The sequence below is a fragment of the Ochotona curzoniae genome, unplaced genomic scaffold (genome assembly GCF_017591425.1).
Source record: "Ochotona curzoniae isolate NIBS_2020 unplaced genomic scaffold, NIBS_Ocur_1.0 scaffold_2587, whole genome shotgun sequence".
Lineage (NCBI taxonomy): Eukaryota > Metazoa > Chordata > Mammalia > Lagomorpha > Ochotonidae > Ochotona > Ochotona curzoniae.
The window spans coordinates 19088759-19094758 of NW_024467096.1; the positions used below are offsets into that span (position 1 = coordinate 19088759).

General features: G+C 39.2%; 1 pseudogene; it reads left to right on the forward strand.

Moving 5' to 3' along the window:
• The first annotated feature begins 3628 nt into the window (after positions 1 to 3628).
• LOC121171406 lies at positions 3629 to 3805 on the forward strand (annotated as a pseudogene).
• The last annotated feature ends 2195 nt before the right edge of the window (positions 3806 to 6000 follow it).

Below are 6000 nucleotides of genomic sequence, written 5' to 3' on the forward strand. Positions count from 1 at the left end.
GCCTGCTGCAGCTCTGATGTCTGACGGCCTCTGGGCTGAGCCCAAGGCAGCCTGAACCTCTGCAATCTTACTTCACAGAACCTGAAACAAACTAAGAAGTCAAGGGTCTAGAGAGAGAGGCTCGGCGAGGACAGGGCGGCTGGGATAAGAAGAGCCTGGCGCTCTGGCCAAGATTACCGTTTTCTCACTGTTTTCACATGGTGCCAAAGACGCAAGAAACATTTCATTTCTTCCTTCACGTGGATTTCTGCTAGTGAGGGTGGTAGGAGGAGAGGAGGGGAGGGAAGAGGAATAAAACAATGTGACCATTTCCACCCAAAGAGAATGGACAGCTGGACAGCCCAGACACAACCTCACCCTCTCAGCCCCCACCACTGTCACCATTGCTCTGTTTGAAGGGGTCCAAGGCCAGTCGACTATTCTGAGGGACTGAGAGAAAGAGGCTTGATGTGGTGACCTTTTAATAAGAACTGAATCCAGATTTTACTGTCACGTAAACGCTCCTGGTCATTTATTTATAACTGCTGTGACGTTTGAAAGTTGCTTATAGGAGACCCACCTTTGGAGGGACTCACTATAATGCACAAGTTTGCCATTTCCATAAGGCTGGCAATTCTGTCTGCCTTTGGGTAAGGTGAGGAGGCTCCACTGCAAATCTTCCCTGCATTGTTCTCCTCTGCTTTCTTCTTCTCTAACCAATACCTTCACACCCAGAATCATCAGCAGAAAAGAATAGTCACCTAAGACAACAGGCCGGAAGTGAAAATGGAAAGAAAAAAATCCTAGACTTGTTGCATGGACATACATTGAGGTAAAGTATAAATAATTTCTGAATTTATGACATGAATTTATTGTGCGTTAAAGTGATCAAATTTGTCAGAGAGGAAACTGTCAACATATTTAGATAATATCACTCCCTTGTTCTGTTAGGTCCGTTGTTAATTTCACAAAAGTCTCATATTTGCCTGCTAAATTCATGTAGTAGCAAAACCAGACAAAATGAAACCCCAAACAACAAACAAAAAGGCCATAGCCTTAGTCTTATCTAGTAGAAGTGTGAAATCACCAAGACCAATTGATTTGGAAAGTAGCGTCTAGAGAGTTTCAGTCATGATAAGATTTTAAAACAGAAAACACCAAATACTATGAAACATTAAGCAAATCCTCAGGCAGAAAGCAGTGACTCATGGGTGAGGTGAGCAGTAAGCACACAACCCCTCTGGCTAGTTCCCAAAGACTGAACCACTCAATTGACACTTGTCCGATACTACAGTAAATTTTGTTTTTCATTTTTTTAGTCCCTCAGAAACCTTTCTTCTTGCATAATGGCCAGGGCTTATGGTTACCTGTTAATTTTCTTGGCGTGGACTTCTCCCCTCATCCCCACTTGTACCTCTTTTAAAGGGACACAGTGACAAGGAGAGGGGACGGAGTACACTGGCAGACAAGCATTGTGCTTAATACAGCCCTCCCCAACTTCACAATGCCAACGATTTTTCCGTCTGCAGCTTCCTGTGCACCAGCTCCACCTGACTGCTTTCTTACCTGGTGCGTGACCTTCAGTTGAAAATTCCAGCAGCGTGCAACTTGTCTCTGGAAAATGAATTGTAAGTATGCCAGCTGCCAGATGTCTTCATTTTTAAAACACCTTCAAAACTGCTTCTGGCACGGTTCCATAAGCAAAACAGGCTAAGCTGTAACTGTAGTTTCCATGCTGTGAGCAAAAAAAAAAAAGCGGGGGGGATGCGGGAGCAGAGCAGATGGAGGCAAGGGGGAAATGTATCGCCTTCACATCTTGAAAAAGACTAGAACACAACACGTAAACTGAGTCCAGCTACCTTGATCAGTAGATATTTGGATGAAAAAGATCTGTGACCTATGATGTGTTCAATTTGCACATGAATAGCCACCTTGGACAATACAATGATTTGAAATACGATAGAATTTTTCTGCTTTTATTTGACTAATAATAATTAGGTATATTTATGGGATACAATACAATGTTTTAATCTATGTGTATGTTAGAGTGAGATTTAGTCAGGCCAATGAACACATTCCATTATCAACATTTATGTGTCTCTGTGAGGGACTGAAAGCATTAAGAATTGCTTTGTTAAATATTTATTTATTTGAAAGGCAGAGAGAGAAAGAGACAGAGGGAGAGAGAGTTCCCATTTTTCAAACGTGTGCAACAGCCAGCACTGTGCCAGACCAGAGTCAGGAGCTGGGGCTTCATTGCAGGTCTCACATTTGGGTGGCATGAGCCTAATGACCTGAGCTGTCATCTGCTGACTTCCACTGTGTACATTATCAAGAAGATGGAAGGAGGAGCCAAAGCTAGGTGTAGAAACAGATAACTTCAAAAAGGGATGCAGGCATTTTAACGAGTAGGTTAATCAGCAAGTGAAAAGTCCAAACCCTAAAAATCCATTCTTTCAGCAATTTCTGTTATTACAACTGTGATCCCCATTTAAAGTAATAGATCACTACAGCTTATTTATACCATTTGAAACATTGAATCCTTTGGCCAACGTCTTCTTTTTCCTAGTTCCATTTTCTCCCCAAATCTACCAGCCTCCAGTAGGTCAACTCTTTAAATTTCATAAATCAATGATAACATACAAAGAAATACTGTATCTTACTAGTCCAAATGTAATGATGATAACATTTTTCTAATAATGAAGGCTTCTGGTTTTAAGATAATAATTTTATTGTATACGTAGGAAGAATTATCAAAAATTAAGAAATTTCTTTTTAACTTTTTAACCCTTCAGTAAAGTTTAATTTTCTTGTTAAAATTAAGATTTTGGGCACAGGTTCTAATCCTGGCAGCCCCACTTCCCATCCAGCTCCCTGCTTGTGGGCTGGGAAAGCAGTCAAGGACAGCCCAAATCCTTGGGACCCTAGACCTGTGTGGAAGACCCGGAAGAGAATTTGAACTCCTGACTTTGGATCAGCTCAGCTCCGGTCATTGCAGACAGAAGATTTTCATCTATATCTCTCCTTCTCTCTGTATATCTGAATTTCCAATAAAACAACTTTTTTAAAAAGATCAAGATTTTAAAGCAAAAGAATAAATAAGGAATTTCCAACTCCTTGTATGGCCCTCACTTTCTGTCTTGTTCCCAGTCTCTTTCAAACCAGCTAACAGAGTAACTATTATACTATCAGGAGGCAAATTTAGAGAATAAAGTGCTTGGTATAAATTCAGAATGATAGGCATTTCAAAAATATGTGATGTCCTAATAGACAGAACGTATTTTAGTTGATACAAATCAGGATGATTCTGAACTTGAACCTCACAATGTCTATAAAAGAAAAAAAAAGATATTAATGTCTGAGACAGGGAAAATGAGAATATGATACTTGACATTCAAGTCAAATTAATTCAAAGACAATCCTTTAATCAGTTTATTTCAATAGCTCTTGTAAAAAAAAAGAGGCCACATCCTATATGAACCACAATATATAATACAATACAAAGCGAAGAAGAAAAAAGAGAAAAAAAAAGAGACATATGACGTATTTTTGTTTCTATTAAGTCCTGACTATATAGTGTTATCCACTTAACAATTACAACACAATTTTCTTAAAGTAGATAGAATACTAATTTTAAACAAGCATGGGAATTTCTTCTTGGCCTTTTGGCTGAGATCTAGTTTCTGTTCTTATCAGTTTGATGTCCTCTGTCTGAGAACAATATATTGAGTGGATTTTTGGAGCTAGGAGTTGGAGAAGGTGCTTGCTCCGTCCACTCTGCACCTCAACCTGGAATTGCAGTACCTCCCGAAATGGTGCAATAGAAGAAAAAAGAGCATGAAACGTAAAGCAATCCCTGAAGAGTGATGGGGCTATAGAGGAGACACCTTGGTGTGGAGAGAAAAGAAGACCTTCTCCCTTACACCTATTGAGAGAGACAAAGTCCTAGGATGTGCTGCAATAATTCTCAATCAAGAGGACTTATGGAAATGAAGTACATTTTCAAAAACAGAGAGAAGCTTTGCTCTTGAGTATGTACTACTAGCAAAATCATAGAAAGGTCTGTTTACTTTTCTAGCTTTCAATTCTGCAGCCTTATGGACAACTTTCCATTTAATCACAGATTCCCTGTGCATTCCTTTCATTTTTCCACCCTTGTGGTTTATAATAGCAAACACTTTTTACTATTAATTCCTGATTATCAAATTCCTGCCCACCTTTTAAGCTTTTGCGCAAAAGCGATCACATCCCTGAACTTTTCCCAATCCCCGTTACCACTGAAAGAAATTTCTTTCCTATGTTAATTCCTGCAGTGCGACTTTCCATTTCTTTAATGTTATCCATCTCCCTATCAACATTGTGAGGATCTTGAGGACTGAAATCATGATTTGCATGTTCTTAAAATCCCAGAGCACCTAACATTACTATGCATATTCCAACTCCTCAGGAAATGTCAGGATTAAAAGCGTACCTTCCAGACTTGAGCCAACCAACAATGCTCTCATTCTCTCCTCTCCCAAAACCAAATCACAGAGTAGGCCTTTGTCATCCCCCATGCTTAATGTCACCAACATTCTATTTTAACTGCATTTGTTCTATTTGGTGTACTGTTAATTTATGCCAAAATAAGCATTATAATGGCTAATATGAAATGTGACTCTAAGTAACATACATTTAATTTTAAAAGAATTGAGGCTCTTAATTAAACTGCATTGTGGTAGGTTAGAAACACATTTTCTGAGTCTTGTGGTACTCTCATTCAGCACAGAGAACAAACACATGTAGAGCTATCTGTGAACACAAAGAGACAAAGAATACTGACAGCAAAGGAGGGATCAATATGGCACAAACCAAGTACAAAGGAAATGAACTGAAGGTCACACATGTATCAAAACAACTTGACCACTAGGAAGTATGAAAAATCAAACCCTTGAAATAAGAAATACAATCTGACTCCTTGAAACTGTATGTGTCTTTAGCAGCCAAAGCACATCTTGGTTTGGCTCCAAGTTTCCCAGAAAAGCTTGAGCATATCACCTTTAAACCTCATGAAAACTACCAGAGTGAGTCTGGCCTGAGCTTTGCTTCAATGGAACTGAAAGAAAATCCTGGTGGCAACAGGAAGGAAAAAAAAACACTCAGAACACCCAGAATTTAAAATAGAAGCAAATTACAGCACACACAGAGTTCCCCCTGGTTCTGATTCTTGGTCTCTAACAAAAGAGAAAAGCTCTCAATATAACCTCACCAGGATGATGCCTTCATTACACCTAAGCCTGGTACTGGGGGTCGGAGGATGGGCAGGGAGAGAGGAAGTTACTCCTGTTGTTACAGCTGTTTGGAGAATCTGGGATAAGAGTATTTGTTCCTCTATAGATAGTGACAGAAAATAGATCAAGAATAATCTTTCATATTTGTGTATGCAAATTTTAATGTTTTTCCCCAGTACTCATAAACTTGACGTGAGTTTTATTCCCCCAAGTTTTAAACATGATCTGAGCTTGAGGTATTGATTCATGTGATAGAAAAACAGTGTTTGTCATGAGGCATTTTTATTTCCTTTAATGTGATGCAGCGTGGAGTCTGATGACTGAGATCAAGGCAACGGTATTTACCACCCACTACCTGCCTGACCTCAGAAACAACCTGTACTCTTTGCTCTGACCTTGTGTTTCCTTACCACTGAGATGAAGATGATTATCTCAACTTCATGGCACCACTATGTGACTCTGTAAAGTGTCTTTCAGTGTCTTACAGCTTATAAAATAGACACAGTAACAAGATATATTTATAAGTAACTTAAGCTATTTGTATCTAGAATCACTAGGAGGACAGCATTTGATAAATCATTGTTTAACTTCTTTTCAATTATATAACTTGGAAAAAGCTTAGGAAATAATGTCATTCTAGACTTTATTCTGGTCCCAAAGAACTGACTGTTATGGTGCCATGCAGCTAAGTGACCCAAGCAATGTTGGACTTAAAATACTCTAAGGCCCAGCAGCAGCAATTATGGTTTAA